Source organism: Sarcophilus harrisii, chromosome 3 (genome assembly GCF_902635505.1).
Source record: "Sarcophilus harrisii chromosome 3, mSarHar1.11, whole genome shotgun sequence".
Taxonomy (NCBI): domain Eukaryota; kingdom Metazoa; phylum Chordata; class Mammalia; order Dasyuromorphia; family Dasyuridae; genus Sarcophilus; species Sarcophilus harrisii.
The window spans coordinates 183,462,554-183,489,326 of record NC_045428.1 but is presented as its reverse complement, the minus strand read 5'-3'; the positions used below and the strand labels follow the sequence as shown (position 1 = coordinate 183,489,326).

General features: G+C 33.6%; 1 protein-coding gene and 1 long non-coding RNA gene across 4 annotated transcripts in view; one reads left to right on the top strand and one right to left on the bottom strand.

The window, feature by feature from the left end:
• The window catches only part of LOC116422973, a 136,391-nt gene extending 124,613 nt beyond the window's left edge, over nt 1–11,778 (top strand). The window contains exon 3 of the long non-coding RNA XR_004233463.1: nt 11,570–11,778. This is a non-coding gene — a long non-coding RNA (uncharacterized LOC116422973). The remainder of the gene's footprint in view (nt 1–11,569) is intronic.
• The window catches only part of CADM2 (cell adhesion molecule 2), a 1,401,218-nt gene that overhangs the window by 676,474 nt on the left and 697,971 nt on the right, over nt 1–26,773 (bottom strand). The gene's annotated exons all lie outside the window — the stretch shown is intronic.

Sequence of the window (26,773 nt, the reverse complement as noted above, 5' to 3'; positions counted from 1 at the left end):
TCTATCTAATCAATTTTTCTCCTTAAAGGAAGCTAGACAAATATAACTACCATTCTACCTTTTGCCCAATAATTTCTTTTACACTACCCTTCTTGTAGCTTCTAATGTGTTCCCTATATAAACCATTATAGTAAGAAAGCAATTTAGAGAGCATTAATAAAGCATATTGATCAAGATGCTAATTTTTTTTGTTATCCATACAAGTATCAAAAGAACTATCATCCTCCACTGAAAGTGATCCAGAAACATTAGTTTGTCCTTATTGTCCTGGCCCAATGTGTTTAAAACATCTAGCCTTGATAATAATAGTATTTTTATAGCATTTTAAAGTTCATAGCATTTTAAAGAACTTTTAAAAATGGCTACTGTCCTTCATGCTGGGATTACTCTTAAGTAGTTTGAAGTTACAAAAAAGTGACCCTACATATGAATGTGTGCTGTCTTTGTTTCTATTCTTTCTTTGTTTCCTTTTTTTTTCTTTTTTTTTTTTTTTTTTTGGTAAAAGCCATGCATTGTTTCCCTTTTATTAACCCAATTATTATGTTTAAGTAGACATTTCTCTAAAGCCAGTGCTCTCTTAATTAATGTTTTGTTTTGGATGAAATCACCACTCATGAATTACTGAAGATTTAATAAAGGGGGTTAAGTTTGCTAAAACACAGAAAGAATATGCAATAAGGATATACACCAAGTATATAACAAACAACCCTTAACTTTTCTTGATATAATCCCCTCCCATCCATCTGGAACTATGTCTAGCCAATGGATCATCAGGATATAGGGATTTGTGTGGTCTTAGGTGCTCAACAAATCTGAGAGACAGAAAGCTTACATGAGCTCAAGCTTTTTATTGGTCTTAAGCCAAGAAGCTATGTCACAGAACCTAAAATCCATTAGGTATCATAAGGAGAGGCTCCACAAGAAAAACTACTAAAGAAGCTGAAACCAGAGGACATTGATTGGGGGTTGTGTGTGAAGAAAAAGTGTTTTAGGATAAAGAAGAGTTTACTCAGCAAACTGTTGTCCTACTACATGTATCCTGTCATACTCAAAGTACAACATAATTACATAACACATATATAACAAATGAAATAAATAGTACAACATATAACAACAAAATTTAATCACACATATTATATTAAGTATAGAAATTGATAGTTGAGGCACACCCAAAAAACTACTTAGTCTAATCCTCAAATTTCATATAAAGAAATTGTGGGCCAGAGAAATGAAGTGCTTTTGGTAAGATCACACAGCTAGTTATATCCTATATACCAAGGATAAGAACTGAACTCTCCTGAATGCTCTTTGCTTTTTTATGTCTGCTTCCTTTACCTAAAAATAAAACTGGTCTTGATGAAATCTGAAATGTTACAAGCAGCTTTTCAGTATGTAATTATAGCTTATCCCTCTGATTTAATTATTTGGATAATTCATTTCAATTTTTTTTGGTTAATTACTGCCATCCATTGCACTGTATAATTCAAACAATCATAAATAGCAGCTTGAATTATATGAAACCACTGTGCCAGAATTTTGAAGTGCTTCACTTTGAACAAATATTTGCAAAAGAATAACCAGTTGCTTGATACCATATCAAAGCAATGCTTTTAGGACTTTGGAAAACTAGGATTCCCAAATGGATTTCTGCTATTTTTAGTATAATTCCTTTTTTATATATTTAAAAACAAATCACTTATATTGCTCTTGCCTGAAAGAGCATTTATAGAAATTTCCAGTATTAAGCACTATTTGGTTGTCTCTTACTTATCCATTTAAAATGTCTTTGTACTTTAATTAAAATAGAAATAAAATCCTCCAGTTTTCCTTTAAAACTCTCTGTGTATCTCTCTGTTTCATTAGTCTCTCTCTCTTTCTCTCTCTTTCTCTCCTCTCGCTCTCTCTCTCTTTCTCTCTCTCTCACACACACACTCGAGAGCACACACACACACACACACACACACACTTTCACACATAAACAGAAAGAAAAAATATAGATGATGATGACTATGAATCATTGTGGTTGATACATTTTAGTTGACAGATTTAGCTTGGTACTATTTTCTCTTTGGTTAAACTCATTTTCTACTTTGCCTGATTTGTCTTGAAATCATTGCTTCTCATTTATCTCTCCTTAAGTAATCATGATTCTATTTACTTCCTTGGTATTATTGTACCTTCCTTTCCATCTGTTTGCATGATCTGTTTTTTACAGGTTAAAAAATGAAAACATTGGCAAAGGGAGAACTTAATCAAAGCAGTCATCCTCTGGTAGAATTCCACTTGCCTGTGGGTCAGCTCTAGTTTTTATCAGTCATCCCATTTATACTTCCAGTTTCCAAATTCTGGTAGTTCCTTAATCCAATTTAAATCTTCTGCATGAATGTGTTAATTTCAAGATAATTCTGTTATGTATGTTTTATGTTTCTTTTAATTTTAACCAAATACAACAAAGTATATTCCTTCAGGATATGGTGTCCTTAACAGACTTGATTTATTTATTTTAACCAAGGGACAAGCATGCAGCATCTGTTGTGAAGTAGAAGAAGGGGAAGTGGGTGTGATTAGCTGATTTAAATTGTTTATTTGGATTACTATTTAAATAGAATCCTGATGAAGCTATCAAAGAAACAACTCCAAATGTAAAAATTCTAAATCTTTGTGACTCAGCAGGTGATTAATTGCCTAAAAAGAATGAAAGAGGTGTCAAGATTGACAAACAACAGGCCTACCCAAGATTTGCTCAGCATGGGACTAGAATTTTGAAGAACATCCTTATCAGATCACCTACTTAGACATGTAACAATCTGTATTCTAAGGAGTGCTGATAAGTATAATATCTGAAATTGCTAGTTGGCTGTATCTATCTTGGATTACCTTGATCATTTAAATATCAGTAAATATGCCCTTATATATCTTCTATGAAGGAAGATTATATTCATGACAATTTGGCACTAGCCAAACTAGCCAAAGATTTTGAAATCTATTTCAGGCCATTCAATATCTAGTCAATTGGTTTTATAGTCAGGAAGTTAAGCCCAATGACTGCATAATAACCATAGAGAAATATATATTATGGCTGAATGGAATCCTCATGCTCAGGTTGGTAGTAGAGGGACTTTCTTTTTCTTTTTTTATTTTTTATTTCATAGCCTTTTATTTACAGGTTATATGCATGGGTAACTTTACAGCATTAACAATTGCCAAACCTCTTGTTCCAATTTTTCACCTCTTATTCCCCACCCCCTCCCCCAGATGACAGGATGACCAGTAGATGTTAAATATATTAAAATATAAATTAGATACACAATAAGTATACATGACCAAACAGTTATTTTGCTGTACAAAAAGAATCAGATTCTGAAATATTGTACAATTAGCTTGTGAAGGAAATCAAAAATGCAGGTGGGCATAAATATAGGGATTGGGAATTCAATGTAATGGTTTTTAGTCATCTCCCAGAGTTCTTTCTCTGGGCGTAGCTGGTTCAGTTCCTTACTGCTCCATTGGAAATGATTTGGTTGATCTCATTGCTGAGGATGGCCAGGTCCATCAGAACTGGTCATCATATAGTATTGTTGTTGAAGTATATAATGATCTCCTGATCCTGCTCATTTCACTCAGCATCAGTTCGTGTAGTAAGTCAGTAGAGGAACTTTCAAAAAGTGGTCTATTTTTCAGGCTGTATCTAACTCTTAAAATCAATCCAGAGAAGTCTAAAGATCAGTTAAAATTCAGTTTGGCACACTGATGTCATTAATGTTACAATATTCACTTTGTAGGGAGCAAGTAATAATCTGCTAGATACAGATTATTATTTGCTCCCTATAAAGTGAATATAAAGCTATTTTATCTGTTGCTTCTTTGTCATGAGGATTTTTTTTTGCATACTATCAGAGAACTTTGTTTTCAATAATCCTCACTTCCACTGACCATTGATAGCATGATTGCTTCCAGTCTATATTATTCATTGCATCTTTTTTTAAACACTGATCTACACCTTATACTTAATATATTAATATAATATGTGCATATATACATGTATTTCAGTATATTCATACACATATGTTAAATATAACATGAACATGTTAATAAAATACACATTTTTACTTTGGCACAAATAATAACTCTATTAGCATCAACAATCTATTTCATCAACTGAAATGAAAACTTGCACTGATTCTAAACATTTTATCAATTTAATCAATAGTGAAGGACTACATATTCTTCCACAATTGGTAATTTTGATGTTGTTAATATTCTCATTTTCATTTTTATATGACTTAGCCAGCTAATATTGACCATGAAATATATTTCCACTCACATTGAATACTCTTAAACCTGTTTAACAAGTATTAGAAAAAGTCCTACTATTAGTTATTTCAGTACTCTAATGTGTATAGTTCTGCTTAATTTAAATTAAATATTATCCCTTGAGAAAATATATTAACATTCCCAAAGCACCCAATATGCCTTCTGTAATACCACAAAAATGATTTTTATTAAATAGAAACTCAAGAAACAAATCATAGAAGTTTTAAAAAGTTATTTACATAATATTTTACATAACAAACTCCTTATGAGAAATGAGAATATTAAAATTTCAAAAGTACAGTCACAGCAAGTGGTAGGTGAGGCATGAAGATAAATCAAATCCTATTTCTTGCCATGCTGTGAAAAGACTGCTGGCTTTTAATCATCCTGATGTGCCATATGTAAATTCTATCAAAAAAGAAATTTGGTAAATGTTATATTCTATAACCACAGGGAGGAATGCTATTTATAAACATCAATTAAAAGATATAATATAGTATAAGAGCATTAAAAATAAACTACTAACCTAGTTTAACATATCTATCATATTTAATAGGGGTTTATTCCCTAATTTTTATGCACACAGCAAAATATTAAATTGCCAGATGTTTGCCTACCCAATCCTAAAGTACTCAAGGTCATTTGTAAAAATGCTCATTGATAAAGTGTCAAGAACTCTACATAGCAATCAATCTATAGATAACTGAAAAGAAAATACAATTTTTTTCTATTCCAGAATCTGTGTACCATATCATATTCTCAAATAATTTTAAGCAAAATAAATTGGAATGATTTACCCTTGACAAAAGAAGGAAATATACACCTCATAGTATTTAAAATTAAGATTCAATTAGTAGTTGAGAGGAAAATATAACTAGCAAATACACTATTACTCACTTAAACTTTTAGAAAAAAATATTTTGTGTTCATTGGTTAAGCTATTATCATACTGTTACATTAGAATCATATATTTAGAGCTGGACAGGATTTTAGAAATCAAGTAGTCTAAATATCCCCTTTTACAAATGCACAGACAGACTCATAAAAGCTTAAGTGAATTTTTCAAGATTGCAAAGACAATGGGGGAGAATTTTTATTAAAAGGTAGGACCAGATCAATGATCTTGAAAATAACTGCCTAATTTATCTGAGCTCAAATCTCACCTTCCACAGTTCTTAAATGTACGAGCTATAAACTCCTTCCTAGATGCCCACAAATATCATTGTCAGCCTTCTCCTAAACAAAAAACAAGCAAACCCCCAAACCAGCAATAACAGCATAATAAGGAGCATGAACAACAACCAATTTTCATTTGTGTATTTTTCTATTCTTTCTATTGCTTTTATATTCCTACCTTTAGCACTTGTCCCTTTTACTGCCAGACTTCTAGAATCATCTATACTCACTGATTTCTCTTCCTTACAATGCATTTTCTGAACCTAAAGAACTCTACCTCACTCCTGAACTAATATGGTTTTCCTTTTTTTTTTTATTAAAGTTTTTATTTACAAAGCATACACACAGGTAATTTTTCCAACATTGACCCTTGCATAATCTTTTGTTGCAAATTTTCCCCTTCTACCTCCCACCCCCTCCCCTATCTGATAGATAGTCCATCCAATACATGTTAAATATGTTGAAATACATGTTAGATCCAATATGCGTATACATATTTATAAAATTATCTGGTTGCACAAAAAAAATCGGATCAAGAAGGAAGAAAAAGAATAACTGAGAAAAGAAAAAAAATGCAGCAAATAACAGAGTGAGAATGCTATGTTGTGTTCCACACTCTGTTCCCAGGGTTCTCTTTCTGGGTGTAGATGGTTCTTTTCATCACTGCACAAGTGGAACTGGTTTGAATCATCTCAATGTTGAAGAGAGCCACATCCATCAGAATTGATCATCATACAGTCTTATTGTTGTTGTGTATAATGATTTCCTGGTTCTGCTCATTTCACTTTGCATCAATTCCTGTAAGTATCTCACTGAAATCATCCTGCTGGTGGTTTCGTACAAAACAATAGCATCCCATAACATTCATATACCAAAATTTATTCAGACATTCTCCAACTGATGGGCATCCACTCATTTTCCAGTTTCTTGGTACTACAAAAAGGGCTGCCACAAATATTTTTGCACATGTGGGTCCCTTTCTCTCCTTTAAGATCTCTTTGGGATATAATCCCAGTAGAAACACTGCTGAATCAAAGGGTATGCACAGTTTGATAACTTTTTGAGCAGAGTTCCAAATTGTTCTCCAGAATGGCTGGATGTGTTCACAGTTCCACCAACAATTATCAGTTTCCCAGTTTTACCACATCCCCTGCAACATTATCTTTTCCTGTCATCTTAGCCAATTTGACAGGTATACTTAAATTGTATTTAATTTATACTTTAACATATTTAACATGTATTAGCCAACCCTGCCATCTGGGGGAGGGTGTGAGGGAAATGAGGGGAAAAGTTGGAACAAAAGTTTTGACAATTGTCAATATTGTAAAATTACCCATGCATGTAACTTGTAAATAAAAAAAACTATAATAAAAAAAGTATATGGATTCAAAAATATATTGATATTGCTTCATTATCTATGTTACCCTTTTGCAAGATATAGTTTACTTCCTTATCTTTTAATTAGATCAATTTTTGTTTTTGCTTGATCTGAGATCAGGATCGCTACCCCTCCTTTTTTTATTTCACTTGAAGCATAATAGATTCTGCTCCAGCCTTTTACCTTTACTCTGTATGTATCACCCTGTTTTAAATGTGTTTCTTGTAAACAACATATTGTAGGATTCTATTTTTTAATCCAGTCTGCTATACACTTATGTTTTATGGCAGAGTCCATCCCGTTCAGATTTATGCTTAGAACTACTAATTCTGTATTTCCTGCCATTTTATTAACCCGAAATTATACTTTTCTTTTTCCTTTTTCCTTTTCCTTTCTCCCCAGTATTTATCTTATGACAACTGCTTGTCTTAAGCAGTACCCCCCCCCTTAGTGATCCTCCCGTGTTCTTATATCTTTCCCTGACCATTTCTCTTTTTCTTTCTATTTAGCCTACCCCTTCCCTTTTTTCCTTTCCTCTCCCATTTTTCTGTAAGATGAGAGATTTTTCTCGGTGAAACCAACTATATCTAATAATCTTTCTGTGGGCCAAATCTGATGGGAGTAAGATTCACACAATATTCCTCACCCTCTCTTCTTTCCCTCAATTATAATATGCTTCCTTTGCCTCTTCCTGAGATGTAATTTCCCTCATTTTACCTCCACTTTCCCCTTTTTCCTGTTAGAATCCTCTTTACATCTCTAGTTTCTTTTTTATATTATAACAGTAAAATCATTATACATGTACTCTCAATTTATCTCCATAAGAGAAATACTGTTCTCAAGAGTTTTTTTTTTCCTTTTACCTTTTTGTGCTTCTCTTGAGTTCTATATTTGGAGATCAAATTTTTTGTTTAGCTCTTGTCTTTTCATCAAAAATACATGGGATTTACCAGTTTCATTGAATGTCCATCTTCTTCCCTGAAAGAAAATGCTCAGTTTAGCAGGGTAATTTATTCTTGGCTGCATTCCAACAGCCTTCGATTTTTGGAATATCAGATTCCAGGCCTTTCGATCCTTTAAGTGGAAGCCGTTAGGTCCTTAGTAATCCTTATTATGCCTCCTTGGTATTTGAATTGTTCTTTCTGGCTGCTTGTAATATTTTTATCTTGGTCCAATAGTTTTCAAATTTAGCCACGATATTCCCTGGGGTTTTAATTTTGGGGTCTCTTTCAGAAGGCGTTTGGTGAATTCTTTTAATGGTCATTTTACCTTCTGTTTCTATGATATCCAGGCTGTTCTCTTTGATGATTTCCTGAAAGATGGTATCTAGGCTTATTTTTTTAATCATATATTTCAGGGAATCCAATAATCCTTAGATTGTCTGTCCTAGATATATTTTCCAAGTTCAGTTGTTTTTTCCATCAGTTTTTTACATTTTTTTTCTATTTTTTTATTTTTTTGGTTTTGCTTGGCTAATTCTTATTGTCTTGTTGAGTCATATTTCCATTTGTTCAATTCTGAGTTTTAGTGTGTTATTTTCTTCATTTCCTTTTTAAAAACAATTTTTGTATTTGTCCAATTGAATTTTTGAATGAGTTGTTTTGTTATATGGTATTTTTCTCCAGTTCACAAAATTCTGTTTTTTAAAGAGTTATTTTCTTTTTTCCATTTCACAAATTCTAATTTTCTGGGAGTTGTTTTCTTTTTTCATTTTATCAAATTTATCTTTTAATAAGTTATATGCTTTTTCCATTTTAATAAGTCTTTTTATGTAATGAGTTTTCTTCAGATAGTTTCTATGTTGCCTTTTCCAGACCCTCCAGCAAATTTTTCATTTCCTTTCCCTAATTTTCTTTTAACTTTTAAGGTTCTTTTAAATTTCTTCTAGGAGAGCCTTGTGTGGTGGGAACCAGGTTAGATATCACCTTTTGTGGCTTCATCTGGAGACAATCTGCTTTTAGTCTCCTCAGGGTTTGAAGTCTGTTCTTCTCTTTCACCATAAAAGCTGTCAATTGTTAGAGTGCTCTTTACTTTTTTTAATTTATTTATTTTAAATTAAGATCTGCCTTTAGGGTGGAGCAGGTTTTTCAAACAGTAGCAGCTGCACTGGGTCAGTGTTGATTCACTCCAGGTGCTATATGGGCATGGTCAGGTCCCATGAGATTCTGTCATTTTGGGGTTTTCTATTGATCTTTTGTGCTTGTGTTGGATGTTTTATAACTTCTCTGCTAATCTACTGACTTGCTACCAGGGCAGAGTAGACAATACTGCTCTAGATGTCTGCAGATTCCTCCCTATAGATTTTCTGCCACATGGAGTCTGCAGTGGAGTCTGCAATGCCTGTGGAATCAGCAATGCCCCAGGACTCTGAGCTTTCTGCCCTGGCGTTTGTACTCAGCTGGTTGTGCTGGCTGCCTCCCTCCTGTTTCCAATTGAAACAGACCTTTTTGGATGATCTTTGAAATTATCTTCTGCTGATAATTTGTTGCACTCCCAATATTTGTGGGTTCTGTCAGTCCAGAGGTAATTCAGAGGCTGGATTTCTTAACTATTGTGAGAATTATAGAGACGGTCAGAGAGAAACATGTGTTGTTTCCACCATCTTGACTCCGCCCCCAGAAGTCCAATACTTTCTCCTTTTGCCTTTTTAAAACTATTTTTCTTCCAAGTCCATGTAAATACACTTTTAATATTCATTTTAAAATGAGTTCCAAATTATCTCTCCTTCTCTCCTCAATCCCTCATTGAGAAGGCAAATTTTTACATGTCCAATCATGCAAAAGACATTCTATTCATATAATGAATTGCTCCTCCCTCAAAAATGCAAGGAAAAAAATGTGCTTCAATCTGCATTCCAACTACATCAATTTTTTTTTCTTCTGACATGGATTAGCATTTTTCATCTTAAATCTTTTTCAATTGTCCTGAATTATTGCATTGCTGAGAACAGCTAAGTCGATTTACAATTGACCACTCTATGCTATTGATGTTACTATGTACGCTGTTCTCCTAGTTCTGTTCACTTCACTTTGCATCAGGTCGTATAAGTCTTTCCAAGTTTTTCTGAAAGCAACCTACTCATCATTTCTTATAGCATAATAGCATTCTATCACAATAATATACCACAATTCTCCAATTGATAGGTATCCCTTGAATTTCTAAATCTTTGTCCCTACAAAAAGAGGTGCTATGAAAATTTTTGTACATATAGGTTCTTTTAAGGAACTAGGTGGCTCAGTGAATATGGCACTTGCTCTAGAATCAGGAAGACCTGAGTCTAAATCTAGCTTCAAACACTTACTAAGTTCTGTGACTCTGGACAACATACCTGTTTGCCTCAGTTTCTCTCTAAATGTCTAATATGAATTGGAGAAGGAAATAGCAAATCACTCTTTTGCCAAGAAAACCCTAAATCGTGTCATGGAGAGTTAAACATGATTGAATTAATTCAACAAACACAAATAAGTACTTTTCATATATGTGTGTAGTTATAGGTATAGGTGAGGGTGTGTATGTATAAAATTGTTTTGGTATACAAACCTAGTAATGGTATTGCTGGATCATACATGTATTATTTTATAACTCTTTAGATGTTTCACAGTTTTGTTCCTACTTTTTCATTATTATATCATATGAATTCTCTTCCCAAACTCAGTTTCCAACAAATGGGACTATTTCTTTCCTCAAGTATATTCTTCTATCTTTAACTCAGTGCATTCTCACCACCACCCCTTCATTCATGGGATGCATTCATCTCTACCTCTTTACAAAGGTTGGTTCTGGTATCACCAACTCCAAATCCACCCAATGGTGAATGCTCTCTCCCACTTCAATCTATCTTGTTATCTGCTTATCTGTGTACATAATTTATCTCATATGCTGTATAAAGTAAGCTTCATGAAGGTACATGTATATATAATGCACTGAGCTAAAGATAGAGGATGCATATGTGTGTTTATAAACACATATACATACACACACACACACACACATATATATACACACACGCACACACATAAATTTGTCTTTGTATTCCCAGGTCCTAGCTCAGTACCTTTAACATCATAAAGAAGGGGAAGGGGAAGGAGTATTTATTTTTATTTATGTAGCCTGGCCTTCTGGTAACCACTTTATTACCTCATTTGATCCAAGTGTGGGAAGTAGGTGCTTTTATTTTTCTAGTTTTAGAGATGAAGGAATTAAGACTAATAGAAATTGAGTGAGTCACACAGCTGGAATAAAAATCCAGATTTGAATTCTAGCCTTCCTGACCCTAGACTTACCTTTTTATGCATTTTGCTAGCTAGCATTCAATGAGTGTTAAATTGAGTCGAGGCATAAACAGGGAAAGTCATTTCCCTATTCTCAAGTCTTTATTGTCTTATATATAAGACAGGGATAATAATACTGATAGGAGCTATCATCATATTGTGAGGATAAAATAAGTTTATTTATGTAAAGTACTCCATTAAGTATTACAAGAACTAGTAGAATTATACTAATGTTACTAATATTAATTATTACTATTATAATTTTAAAAAGTAATGCCCTCCCTCCCCAGTTCATACAGAAACTATTAGGTAGTTCACAGGAAACTAAGGAATGTTATTGCTGTTTAGCTATATTAGTTACCCTTCACCTGCTCCAGGTTATTTCCTTTCCCCCTGCAGTGACATGTTTACATTTCCTTTTTCTTTAAAGCTTGGAATCAGTGGACAGAGGGAAAGGAAGCTGCTTTGAATAAAGGAAATCTGGCATCCTCCCAGGAAGATATATAGCACTAAGCATCACAGGGGTAGACAACATCATTATCATTATCATTCCCCATGACCAGAGGCAACTACAAGAGGAAACAAAACTCCTTCAAAGGGGATAGCATCATGTCAGATACAAGAAGTTGCCACAAAATACACTTGAAAAAAAATGTTTTATGTATAATTTTACTTCTACCTTATAAGCAGGAATTGTTTAATACAGAAACTAGCATAAAATGCACAACTTTGCATCTAAATAAATGGAATGTTCAACTCAGAGAAGATTATCAGTTACCTAGTTTAAAACAAAGATTTTTATTCTAAAGAGTTTGGGAAGAGAGTCTAGGGAGGCATGTGTGTTAGTGGAGGAACTGCAAATTTACAAAACACTCAGCAACTGTCTGTGCATAAAGTGAAACCTGTCATATCTACCTTCTGATTAGAGGAAATTTAATGCTTCAGCTCTTTGTAATGTTTGTTGTTTTGTTATAACTGGTATGTAGATTGAATGGCAGGTGACATTTTATAAGATTTAAATAAGGTAAGAAATTAATCAAATTAACATACTGCTTTTCTAAAGTATAATGAGTCATTTGCATATAAAGTGCAATGGAGTCTGTAAATACAGAATGAACTTCAAATTACTAAAGATATCGTGAACTGCATTAGTTACAAACTTTAATATACTTTTGGAGGAAAGGGTTTGCATATATCATGAAGTCCAGGCAGAGCTTGATTATGAAATGATGGACTCTATCACACACAGTATGATTTGTATCCTGCTAAAGCACCTTTTAGAGTATTTTAAGAGTATTTTCCCATTACCATCAAAAGCAGAAACTCATTTTCCAGACTTGGATTGGGAAAAATATTTAGAGCAATATATTTAAAGAGACACCTAAAGGAGATGGGGGCAGGTCAGAAAACGGGAGAAAAGAAAGAAGTAGCTTGAACCAGGTAGGAGATTGGGAAATGGAAGATCATATTCAGAAACAAAGAGGAAATAAAAAGGAATTCTGCTACAAGCCAACTGATGGGTAAAAGTACTCTAATAGAAATGAGAACATAACATTGCAAGGGATCAGGTACCATAAATATTGTAAATCTGTGAGTTTTCATATTTTTAATAATGCAAATTTTGATAAATGTGATTCTTTTTCCTTCAGTGAATATAGAACTTTCCCCTCCAAACAGAATACAGAAAAAATATCAACATATTGTGCACATTTGAACAAATATGAAGAATTTAGAACTGATAAGGTTATCATGCACTGTGTCACTGTGCACATTAGCTTCTTTTGAAATGGTATTTCCTAAATGGTACGGTGTGAGTTTTTTTCAATAACACAAGTTATAAAGAAAAATATATACAGGTTCCATATTTGCCTTGAAATCTAAGTACTTCCTACAAATTAAATAAAATTCATTTACCAGAATTTAAAACAGAATTTCTAAGTCCAGATGGCATCTGTGGCATATGGCTCTGATTTGGCCAAAGATCAAGCTCACCTTCTGAGTGAGAATCAGTTTCTGTGTTGGCCCTTCATTACAGATAATGACCCTTTCCTCTGCCTTAATAATTCTTTTCTCCACTGCAGATTTTGTCTCTGCCTGGATTCAAAAGTGACATTTCTTTTAGGAAAGCTCAATCATCAATTTTCTATCAACATGCTTTAAAGAAATTTCTTAGATCATATGGAATAATGATAGGTATTCATTTATCTCTCTACTTTTAGATTAATTGGTCTGAAAGAATATTTATTCATTTAGGCTTAAATCAGGGGAGATCTCTACCTGACTGACACCATAATGAAAGTGTGCTTTTGCTGCCTCAGAAATTTTTCTATCAATCACTTTCCAGCTGGATATTACTGGTGGGTATCCTGTACTGTTTAAAGAGTTTTCTTAACACATGCCATTTTATCAAGGTCACCCACATATCCTAAAATGTCTCCAGGAGCAAAATAACCATCAGGCAGTTGAATTAGGCAGATTTCCTAAAGGGCAGGCGCTATATCTCAACATTTTCTTTGTAACTTGGCACCACACCCCCAAAAAAGCTCTATGCACATTGAGAACATAGTAAATCATGATAATGGCTTGATTTCCACAGAACTGACTGACCCATACAATACTGTCTATACTTAGAAATTTTCAAAGAATATATTACAGTAAAAATCCAGTGGAATCAGATTTTATCTCTACTAATGTTTCTCTCAGATAATCCAGAGTAGTCAAATATTCTTAAAGAATCATAGCTAAGATCATTAAACTTATGATCTCAGAACTGAGTCCAATGTTAATATTTTTCCAATCATCTATACCCCCCAAAAAAATCTCACTGTCATCTTTGCTTCCTTAGTTGTAAAGTCTAATAATTATTTACATAATTCCCTTGTATGCTTTGCTTACCCACTTGAAACTATTCTATTTTACCTAGTTTCTTCTAATAGATTTCTAATCTGGGTCTTCAGTAGAAAGACCTCAGTTCAAATTTCACCTTGGACATTCACTACTGTATGAAACTAGACAAGTTATTTAACTTCAATGTGCCTTCTTATGAAGATAATATTTGTAAAAAAATAGTTTACAATACCTGACACACAGTAAGAGCTACATAAATGTTCATATTATTATCATTATCCATATAGATGATTGGAAAAATATGGTGGAGCTATTGACAAAATAGAGAGATTAGGAAGAAAAGTTAGCTGTGAGACAAAGATAATGAGCTTGAGTTGACATTCATAAAAATTATAAAGTCCTTTGAATGTGGAAATACTTTCATCACTTGTCATCCATATGTGATTATGATATCAAATTGAAAAAGAACCTTATGAATTTGGTGAACAGGAACATAAGAGGATCAGTGAAGTTTCTTCTGTATTTGATTTCTCTTAGCCAGATTAATGAGATTATAGGTCATTATTTGGATGAAACTGGTAGTATATAGGTACATAAAAATGCATCCTTGCTTGCAATTTAAGGTACAAGAAGATAAAAAAAAAACAGAAAACAAAACGAAACAAAACAAAACAAACAAACAAACAAAAAAAACAATAGCTTGCCACCCCATTTCATCATTTTTTTGTAAGCCATGGGATAAAGAAGCATGGTAGAAGAGAAGTCTCTGTGAGGCAAGTAGATAATATGAGCCACTTTCCTGGTATACTCTTAGTATATAGAAAACATATAGCCACTTGAATTTACAACCAATTAGTAATTTGATTTGGGAGAAGTTTGTTGAATTCTAAGGGAGGGAACAGAGACTTCCTAATTATTTAGCCGGTGGTTGGCCATGGAGTTTCAAGACAGTATATAGGATTTGGATGTGGTCCCTTTAAGATTCCTATCTTTCTGATTCCCAACCCCTCCCCCTCTCCCCCCCCAGTTAATGTAATTACCTTTTGATTCACAAATTCTGGTCCCTTTGAATTCCAATAGAAGATCTGGACCTGTCCCAGACCCCATCTGGATCTGAGCCAGCTCAGGGCTACATGCACAGGCCCCTCTCGCTAAATCTCCCATTATAAAAGGGCCAAGCTGGGACCCCCTCTTTGCAGAGGTCCCAAACATGCCAGCCATGTCAGGACCCTCTGTCCACTAGACCCTCTGTCTGGTGCTCTTCTTATCTCTACCCTCACCTATCTCCTTACTTCCAAACCCCATAATAAACCTCTTTTATCAATCTAGCTTTTCGGGCCGATAAATGCTTTTATTGGGGACTTACACCGCTACTAGACCTCATTTACCACTGTATCCTTGCGCCAAATCCAAGGGGGTTGTAGGGGGCCTCTATTTGAGTCCCTGTACCCTAAACCTGCCACTAGACCTCAACTAAACCCTAATTTCATTTAGGTACCCTATATCTAGACCTCATCATATACTCTGGAGTTTTAAGACAGTGTATATTCTACCTTTTTTTTGCTCTTGAGTAAGATCTGGGGTAAGGAAGGCAAAATATGAAGGATAGAATGAGGATGGGTGGATGAGATTATATATAAAAATGGAAGCTTATTATAAAATGGCAATATTAAATGAAGTATAATATAATGATATCACACAATTATATCATTATATCACATAATATAATGATATTATTGGCTGACTGAGTATCAGCTGCACCTAATAATTCACTATCAAATTGAGCTGATCAAAAATTCTCATTCTCTAGGACTCCCCCAAAACTTTGTTATTCTGCATTCCTCCAGTGTATTGCAAGAAAGGTTGAGAGAGGAGATTTCTGCCCCCAGAAGTAGGAATACCAATTTACAACAGAAACACATGAGAAAAGGAATACATATTCAAAGCAGTTTAAAAAAAAATGTTCCTTAATCCCAAAGATCTATATAAAGTTTAGGCAGAGGGGTAGGATTTGAATCCTCAAAATTTAAACAGATTCCAGAGTTGAATAATTTATTAGATCTCCTGGATTAGGGATTCTTAGATGGGGAAAATCTAAACTTAGATGTAAAATGGAGAAAATGTATTTCCAACTGAAATTTAGCATATTTTAATTTATTTAATTTTTTTCTGTATGGGGGATGTCTATGAGCTTCATTAGACTGATGGAACTACAGATGAAAAAAGAAGGCAAAAAAATCAGTTTTAGAGAGAGCTTCCCGAGACTTCATGGTCCTTTAAGAAAAATGATGATAGACCAGATAGTTCCTTCTGCGGGTCCAACTTGAGGTTTATTTACTATATTTCTTTCTTAACAACCATGCCTTAAATCCAAACCACTCTGCCTCTCATTGATTTGGCCAAAGACAGGTCTTAGGCCAAGCCCCAATTTGGTCATTGGATCCAGAGTGACTCAGAGAGATATAAATAGCAACTGCTTGTTTTGTGCAGAAACCCTGAAGGTCTTTCTCTTCCAGACTGGTTTTTATTTTGAGTAGGTAAAAGAAGCCATGCTTTGGCTCAATTCTTACTTAGACTAGATCACTGAATGAGTATTCCACCAGTCAAACTGAGACCTGTTAAAGACCTTAGCTTAAAAGACCATAATCTTCCTGCATACAGTGCGAATCAATGATCATTTATTAAATACCTGGCTATGTACTGGTCACTGTGTTCTGTACTGAGAACAAAAAGTACTATTAATAAAGAAGCTTACATTCTATTGGGGAAGAAATTAGGTGTACATGAATAATAAATATAAATAAGTGCAAACTACTTAAATATAAGGACAATAGTATCTGGGGAGAGGATTAGCAAAGGCTGCATATAAAACATCATATTGGAGCTGCATACTGAAGAAAGTAAGGAATTCAAGGAAGTAGAAATGAGGAGGGAGTACATTTCAGGCATTGGATATAGTCAGTGCAAAGGTAGGGAGATAGCAGACTAGCTCCTTTCTGAGAATCTGAGAGGAAAATGTGCAGAGATTACAGAGTATATAAGGAAAAATAAGTTCAATGAAATTCTATAGATAAAGAAGCAATTCCAATAGATTTGTGATGGAAAGAGCCATCTGCATCCAAAGAGAAAGAGTTAAAGAGACTTGTTTGTTTGCTTGTTTTTTTTTCCCCTTTTGATATGATTTTTCTCATGCAGCATGACAAATGTGGATATATGTTTATGATATATACGGTGTCCCCTTTAATCTTAGGGGGAAGGGTGCTCCTGACTCTTAAAACCTACGAACCTCTGGGAGGGGTCACACACATCCATGAAGATAACTCCCAGATAAATAATCTCATTTAATTGGAAATCTCAGTCACACTGCTCCCCAGCTCCAGCCAGGACAATCCTGATAAAACCTAGTCTGTCAATCTACCTTTGCTAATTCCTAACAGGAGTTTGGCCACTACAAAAGCTGTTTTCTTAGTGTAAATAAACCTATACCTGACACAAACCTCTGGCCTGTATTCATGGGGTTTGCAAATTCTTTCACAAAGCTTGCCATTGGCTAAGGGGGATCCCTTTGCTGTTAGAGAATTTCTTACCCTCAATTCTCACACCTCATTATATAGAAAAATTTCACATGTTTAATTGAGAGTGGATTACTTGCTGTCTAGGATAGGGGGAAGAGCAGCAGGGAGGAAGAAAAATTTGGAATGCAAGATTGTGCAATGTGAATGTTGAAAACTATCTTTCCATGTAGTTTGAAAACTTTAAAAAAGCTATTTTTTTATTAAACAACTTTTTATTGACAGAACCCATGCCAGGGTAATTTTTTACAACATTATCCCTTGCACTCACTTCTGTTCTGATTTTTCCCCTCCCTCCCTCCGCCTTCTCCCCAAAGATGGCAAGCAATCCTACACATGTTAAATAGATTACGGTAGATCTTGGATACAATATATGTGTGCAGAACCAAACAGTTTTCTTGTTGCTCAGGGAGAATTGGATTTAGAAGGTGTAAATAACCTGGGAAGAAGAACAAAAATGCAAGCAGTTTACATTCATTTCCTAGTGTTCTTTCTTTGGATGTAGCTGCTTTTGTCCATCCTTGATCAATTGAAACTAAGTTAGATCTTGTCTTTGTCGAAGAAATCCACTTCCTTCAGAATACATCCTCATACAGTATCGCTGTTGAGGTATATAATGATTTCCTGGTTCTGCTCATTTCGCTCAGCATCAGTTCATGTAAGTCTCACCAATCCTCTCTGTATTCGTCCTGTTGGTCATTTCTTACAGAACAATAATATTCCATAACATTCATATACCACAATTTACTCAACCATTCTCCAATTGATGGGCATCCATTCATTTTCCAGCTTCTGGCCACTACAAACAGGGCTGCCACAAACATTTTGGCACATACAGGTCCCTTTCCCTTTTTTAGTATCTCTTTGGGGTATAAGCCCAGTAGAGACACTGCTGGATCAAAGGGTATGCACAGTTTGATAACTTTTTGAGCATAGTTCCAAATTGCTCTCCAGAATGGCTGGATGTATTCACAATTCCACCAACAATGTATCAGTGTCCCTGTTTTCCCACATCCCCTCCAACATTCTGCATTATCTTTCCCTGTCATTCTGGCCAATCTGACAGGTGTATAGTGGTATCTCAGAGTTGTCTTAATTTGTATTTCTCTGATCAATAGTGATTTGGAACACTCTTTCATATGAGTAGTAATAGTTTTATTTTCATCATCTGAAAATTGTCTGTTCATATCCTTTGACCATTTATTAATTGGAGAATGGCTTGATTTCTTATAAATTAGAGTCAATTCTCTATATATTTTGGAAATGAGTCCTTTATCAGAACCTTTTACTGTAAAAATGTTTTCCCAGTTTATTGTTTCCCTTCTAATCTTGCCTGCATTAGTTTTGTTTGTACAAAAACTTTTCAATTTGATATAGTCAAAATTTTCTATTTTGTAGTCAATAGTGATCTCTAGTTCTTCTTTGGTCATAAATTCCTTCCTCTTCCACAGGTCTGAGAGGTAAACTATCCTATGCTCTTCCAATTTATTTATGATCTCATTCTTTATGCCTAGATCATGAACCCATTTTGACCTTATCTTGGTGTACGGTGTTAAGTGTGGGTCAATGCCTAGTTTCTGCCATACTAATTTTCAATTTTCCCAGCAATTTTTGTCAAATAATGCATTCTTATCCCCAAAACTGGGGTCTTTGGGTTTGTCAAACACTAGATAATTAAGGTTATTGGCTGTTTTGTTCTTTGAACCTAACCTATTCCATTGATCAACTAATCTATTTCTTAGCCAATACCAGATAGTTTTAGTAACTGCTGCCTTATACTATTATTTTTTAAAAGACAAAAAAAAAAAAGAGAATGTAGAAGCCAGAGTGTGCAGATGTTAGAACCTAAACAATACTAGAACTTAGAATCAATAATGTGTCTTTGAAGATTACAGAAATAATCTAATTATTATAGCAATAATTACAGTAATAATCTGTAAAAATAATCTGTATTCTGCTCTATAGTTATAAAATAATTATATAAACATATATTTAAATATCACAGAGAGTGGCAGTTTCAGTAATGATAAAGGAAAGGAAAGTGAAGTGAGAAATAAAAGTTAAATGAATAAGTGATGAAAAAATGATACTATAAGTAGCAGACTACTCTTGATATTTGTCAATGAAAGTTTAGCTGACTTTCTAAACTTTCAGAAAAGGTAGCTATGGCAGTTGTGGTATTGTAGGATAAAGAAGAATTCCGCATTTTTTTTGAAAGGGAGAAAGAGTAAGTAGAAAGGATTAGATAACAGATGCAGATACAATATGTATGAAAGTCAGGTTAGAGAAGAGGAAAGAGGTAATAAAATTAAAGACACAAGGTTAGGGCTGAGCCTCTTTTCTTAGACAAGGATAAAAAAAAAGTATAGAATAATTATTGAGCAATAGCAATGGAACAAGAACCAAGAAAAATAGATGATAAAATGCCCTTCTTTATTTTTCATTCTATTCAGTGGGAATACTGTGATTATATCAAGTTCCTTAAGTGGTGCCTCTTCACTAATCAAATGCTAAATTTCAAGCTTCTAGAAAAGGATGGATCTTGAGAGATGCTTTCTCAACCAAGACATTTTTAAAATTTATAATATTCATATTACATGTGGAATATAATACAGTAACTTGGACACAAAAACAAAGATTAAAATCTTGTTCCAGGAAAAGGAAATGGTATATATGTGCATGTAAAGATAGCCTCTAATTTCATAAATATGAATATAGGATAAATACCTAGTGCTTTTAGATTTAACCTTCCAGAGGAGATTGGGAGAGGAGGGAAAGTATTTTGTCTAGGTTTATAGCTGTATTAGTATAAACTTCTTCCTAATTTTTTTTCAATTTAAGGGTTTAATTTAATCTTTGTCATTTAGAGAATATCAAATTGTAATTAATTGTGGGATATTTATAAATTATTAGAATGACAATGGCTATGTAAATTTTTGAAGTAAATCAGTTGTGTCAACCAACTTCCTTGTTCATTCTTTTATATATATATATATATATATATATATATATATTTTTTTAAAGGAGTAAGAAACTTTCTACATGCCTTGATAAATACACCTGATGATAAAAGAAGGAACAAGAGAAAAAAAAAAAACCAAATAAGCAAGAGTAGCTAACAGACTCTTTGAACTGTTAATAGAATTACTTAAATTTAAAATATCTCTCTGAGCAAAATTCTGCACAGATGTGCATTATTTTGCTTTCTCTTAGCTTCCTTTATGTCTTTATATAAGTTGCTCAAGGGAATGCTGTGAAACCACCTCAGAATCCAAGAACTGAAGCCTTTAAATTAAAATGTTTTAGAGGTTCAAAACTCACTTGTCAAAAGCAAACCTATTAAAAAAATCAAACAAAAATCTAATGTTTCCTTTTTGTTCCTATTTACTGAAGAAGGAATCCCATTCTTTCTCAAAAGGCTAGGAGCCATTTATTTCTTTATTTTTTCTTTTTTTTAATCAAATAAGAAAAAAAAATGAAAAGAATACAATGCAAAATAAAACAAAAGAGAACATTGTCATGTGCCTAGCAGAACATCAGGGAAGATTCAAAATATATAACAAATTGCCAGTTTAAGAAAATGTATACGAAATTATATTCATAAGTATCCATCTTTTCTTTACTTCCTTGTGAATTGTGCTTTTGTTTTGTGCTGCACACTATTTTTACCTTATTGTTTTTTTTCCCCTTTCAACTGCACCCCACCCCCAGGCAGACTATAGTTAAGAAAGGATAAATTTATGTATACATATGTAGATATATACTGATACATACAAGGCTTTCATTGCTCCTTGGCTATGTTACTATACTTCCCATTTCAACTCGCTCTCCCATTCTCCATAATGGCTTTTTCATTCCCTCTGAATGAGACTGATTAGATGAGGTATTTCTCAGTATTGAGTCACATGATCCCCGTTTCCAGACTTGGGACCTCGGGGGAGGTCATTTACTCTCTGGAGGAATGAATTTTGAACCTGAGATACAGGAAGCTACAAGAAGTGATGTGGACCTGTGGGAGGCAGCCAGCATTGGTGATTATTGGTCAAGGATGGTTACGTCCTTTTAGTCTATCCAATGAGAAGGGTCAAGTCCTTTGCCTTTTAAACCCTGGACAAGCTGGAAGCTGGCCAGGTTCCAAGTGAACATGGCAGGAGTTGGGATGGCTCCCAGCTGTGTCTGGGCCTCTCCCCGCAGAGATTAAATAAATGCTTTCTCTCTGTACCTGATGATGTCTCTGATTAGTTAATTAGATTGGGAAGCAGATCTTGCACAACCCCCTCAAAACTCCCAAAGTTTCTTCTACTCCCATTCTCTCTCATATGTTGTCTCATTCAATACATTCTATTCTATCCTGTTTCTTCTAAGAGATTGCACTCTTTTTCATTCCCATCTATCACTTAATTTTAATCTCTCTTCATCTAATGAATAATTTCCTGTGGTCTCCAAATATGCCCATGTCTTCTCCATCCTAAAAAAAACTCTCAAACTTCTCACTTGATTCTTCCATTACCCACTATCATCCCACAATTTTTCTGCCTTTTTGTAACTAAATTCTTTGAAAAGGCCATCTATGATAGGTGCCTAAAATCTCTCTCCTCTCACTCTCCCCTTAATTGTTTAAAATCTGGTTTTTGACATCATTACACTGAAATTGCTTTCTCCACACTTAAAAATTATCTCTTAATTGTCAAATCCAAATGCTTGTTCTCAATAGTCATTCTCCTTGACCTTGCTGCAGCCTTTGACACTATTGATCAGTCTTTTCTCCTTAATACTCTATTTTTTCCTGTTTTCTGTATACCACTCTCTTCTAATTTTCCTCTAACTTATCTCACCACTTCTTTCTTTCTTTTGTTAGATTTTTTTTTGCAGAGCATGCCCTCTAATCAAAGATATCCCTTTTTCTTTTCTTCATCTATACAACTTCACTTGATGATCTTATCAGTTCCCAGGAATTCAATTACCCTCTCCATGCTGATGATTCTCCAAGCTACCTATCCTGACTGAAACTCTCTTCTGACCTTCAATTTCACACCTTTAACTGCCTTTCAAACAAGTTCAGTAAATGCTTAAATCCGACATGTCAAAAACAGAACTCATTATGTTCCTCCAATCCTCTAAATCCCTTTCTTCCACTTGTCCTATTAAAGGGAAACACTATGCTACTCCTTTACCCTCAAACTCAAAATCTAGGACTCACACTAGGTTCTTCACTTTTATCCCACACTCATCCAATTTGTTGCCAAGGTTTGTCCCTTTTACCTCTCTTCTGATGTTGTCACAATTGTACAGGAGACCCTCATCATCTCATATCTGGATTTATTGCAATAGCCTACTAGTACTTCTTGTCCCAAGTTGGCTTGATCCACTCCAATTCATCCTTTGTTCCACCTCTAACTTTCCTAAAACACAGACCTAACCATGTGAACCCTCCTCCTTATCATCATTATTAAACTCCATTAACTTCCATTTAACTCAAGGATGAAGTATAAGATGATATATCTGGCATTCAAAACATTTTATAATTTAGCTTCCTCTTATTTGTCCAGTTTCCTTATGTCTTACCCCCCCAACTAGTACTCTTGCTTGAATTTAGTGCCACTGGTTTCCTGGCTATTTTAGGAGTAAGAATTTCTCTTAGCTCTAGACATTCTCTCTGGTTTTCCCCAAGTCTGAAACTTTCTCCATCTCTGATTCAAATACTTTTCTCATGACTTCCTTTAATTCCCAACTAAAAGTTTATTTTCAACAGGTCATTTATTTATTTATTTAGTTATATTCATTCATTCATTTATTTATTAATGTAAGCTATTTCCTATGAATATTCCCCATTAGATCAAGAGCTCCATAAAAGCAAGAATTATGTTTTGCCTCTTTTTAAGTCCCAAGTACTTAGCACAATGTCTGGAACAAAGCAATACTTTAAAAATGTGATTTATCAGCAAAGAGCAGGAACATAATGAATGCTTGTTAATTTAAAGAGATTGTAAGACTAGAATAAAAAAAGGAAAAAATTAAAAGTAAACAAAAATCTTACTGAGATTTAGTTTCTTCACCTGTAAAGTGGTAATAGCATTCAACTTACAGAGTTATTGTAAGAGTCACTTGATATAATATACATAAAGCTTTTTTTCAAACTAAATATACATATGAGCACTAAGTAACTGCCTTAATTATAATGTGATTAAAGAATCATTTATATTTGTTTTAGTTATTTTTTATAATTTCAAAATATTTTTAAATTTTTCTTTCACTGAAAATACCTTTTTTAGGTATTTCAAGTCAAATCATAGTTTTTCTTTTTCAATAGAGAAAAACAAATAAAATCACACAAAGACTAGAGACTTGCAAATGACTTCAAAAAAGATGCAGTTATAAGTAGCTTATAGTATCAAATGGAACACTGAATATAGATAACTAAGCTCCAAACTGCAGTTACACACTGATATATAATTCTTTAGAAAGAAAGCTAATATTTTCAGTCTTTGTCTATAGAGATTTAGAATCAGTCATTTAGAGATTAACCCAAAACTATGGCTAAGATAAAAATTGATATATCACTGGGGTACAACCAAGTGGAAAATTAAGGCAAAGATTCAGAAAAGTTAGTCAAAAATTCCTCTATTTTTCTGAAAAAAAGAAATATATTATGTAGTTTATCCTGAATGTTTCAGGAAAAAATAGATTTTATATGAACATCTTCTACACCAGTGGTCTGAAAACTTTTTGATTATGTTTCCCATAAGTAGGAATAAGCATATAGCTTGCTTCTCTCTCTCTCTCTTTCTCTCTCTCTCTCTCTCTCTCTCTCTCTCTCTCTCTCTCTCTCCTCTCTGTCCCTCCCTCCTCCCAGTCTATCTCTCTCTCTCTCTGTGTCTCTCTTTCTTCCTCTCTCTCCTTCTCTCTCCCCTCTCTCTTTTTCTGCCTCTATTCATACATACATACATACATACATATATGTAATATATAATTCTATTTACATATTATTTATCAACATGTTAACATTACAAAATATTTACAATAAGACTATTAAAGTGGCAAAAATATGAAATGCACAATATTTTAAAATTATTAATAAGAAAAAAGTCTTGCTTTCAATAAGATATTTTAGCTATTTTAAGTGAAAGAAAAATTTAGTGAAAATAATATGATTGAATATGCTTTTAAAAAATCCCCGTGTTTCCTAAAACTCTAGGTAGAATTGTAAATAATAATTATTAATAATTATTTTGGTTAATTTGATCAGTATAGCTAACTGAACATGCAAACTTCTTTTTAAAGATTCTTTATTATAATGTAGAAATATGTTTAGAAGAATTATACATTTCAAACTATATTAGATTACTTGCTGTTTAAGGGAAAGAGGTGGGGAGGGAGGGAGAAAAATATGAAACACAAGGTTTTATGAGGCTGAACACTGAAAACTGTCTTTACATATATTTTGAAAAATAAAAAGTTATTATAAAAAAGATTCTTTATCATTAAAATACACACAATGATCAAATAATCAGTCATGATAATTACTCCAACAAGTTCTGTTGTTGCTTTTTCTTTGTTTTGTTTTTAGCATCAAGCATTGTACTAGACTCTGAGGACATATTTACAAAAAAATTAAACAGTCTCTACTCACAAGAAACTTACTCTAATGAAAGAAAAATATATAAAAAAAGTTTATGACAATGAATTTGTCTCATATTTCTCAATATAAATACCTTCTTCCTTTTTTTCCATGGATCTGACCAAAAGACAGTACTATAGTTGGATTTGTTATTCACATTTTAATATTTTAATTATGTATGGTTTTTTTTTGTAAAATTTTGAATTGTATTTATCCAAACCATAAAATTTAGGAAGAGCAGGAATGTATAATTGTTTGGAAAGGTAAGTTGTGATCAGGTTGTAAAAAGCTCTAAATTTCAATGAGATTAATTTGTATTAAATACATGAGCCATTGCAGTTTCTGAGTAAATGGATGACAGTCTTATTATCTACATATCAGGAAAATCACTTTGACAAGTTACTGAGGAAGAATGAAGGAAATGAATGGGAGGGATGCTCCAGAAAGTACAATTAGTAGGATTATTTGCAATATCCAAGTTTAGAGGTAATTAAAGTCTGAATGAGGATGGTGGCTGTATTAGTGGAAAGCAGGGCATATTCAAGAGACGTGGGGATAGAAATATCAGATTGGCAAATGTTTAGATAGGAAGATTAAGAGAAAATAAAGATTGTTTGAGATTGTGAATCTGGGTGGTTGAAGAGATAAAAGGATGATGTGGCCCTTAGCAGAAGTAGGAAAGTTCATAAGGAGGAATAGCATCAATTAAGAAATGGTGATCAAGTTGTGGTATATTAATGCAATACTATTATGCTATAAGAAATGATGAGCAGATGGATTCCAGAAAAACCTGTAAAATTTATATGAACTGATGCTGAATGAAGTGAGCAGAACCAGGAGAACATTGAATACAATAAGAGTAACATTATACAATGATAATAGCCTATGATAAACTTACCTCTTTTTAGTAGAACAATGATCCAAGAGAATTCCAAGACTCATAATGGAAAATACTATCCACATTAGAGAAGGAGCTAAGGAGTCTGAATGTAGAACAAAGCATACTATTTTCATTTTTTTGTTCTTTTTAAGAGTTTTTCCCTTTTGTTCTGATTCATCTTTCACAACACGATTAATGTGGAAATATGTTTAATACAATAGTACATACATAACTTTTTAAAAATTATCACTTTCTGCCACCAAAATAAAATGGGGGATTGGTGGGCATTTCCAGGAGGAACATACGACCCCCCAAAAAAATCCATGAAGTAATATTGAGGAAATGAAATGCTGAGGTTGGGAAGAAATTTTTTTTATGGTACCTATGGGGCAGCTGCTGTGACTACCTTGCTCTTAGTAATGTAATAACTGATCTAAATCACTGACATCTTAGCAGAAGATCTTACACAGTCCTGTGAATGGGGTAGAGTGGGAGATAATAAGATGAAGGTGACTGAGTTGGCCCTATGAATGGCTAAGAGGAAATGTAACCCATTTCTACTCTCTGATTGATCGATCACACACTTTTTCTGGTCATATGAGAATCCTTACAGACTATTTAGTGAAAAGAAAGTGAAACCTTGGACAACTTTATTACAATTAAGAGAGAAACTTCTAGAAAGGATTATTATGGATGAACCTGATAATTCCTTTCTAG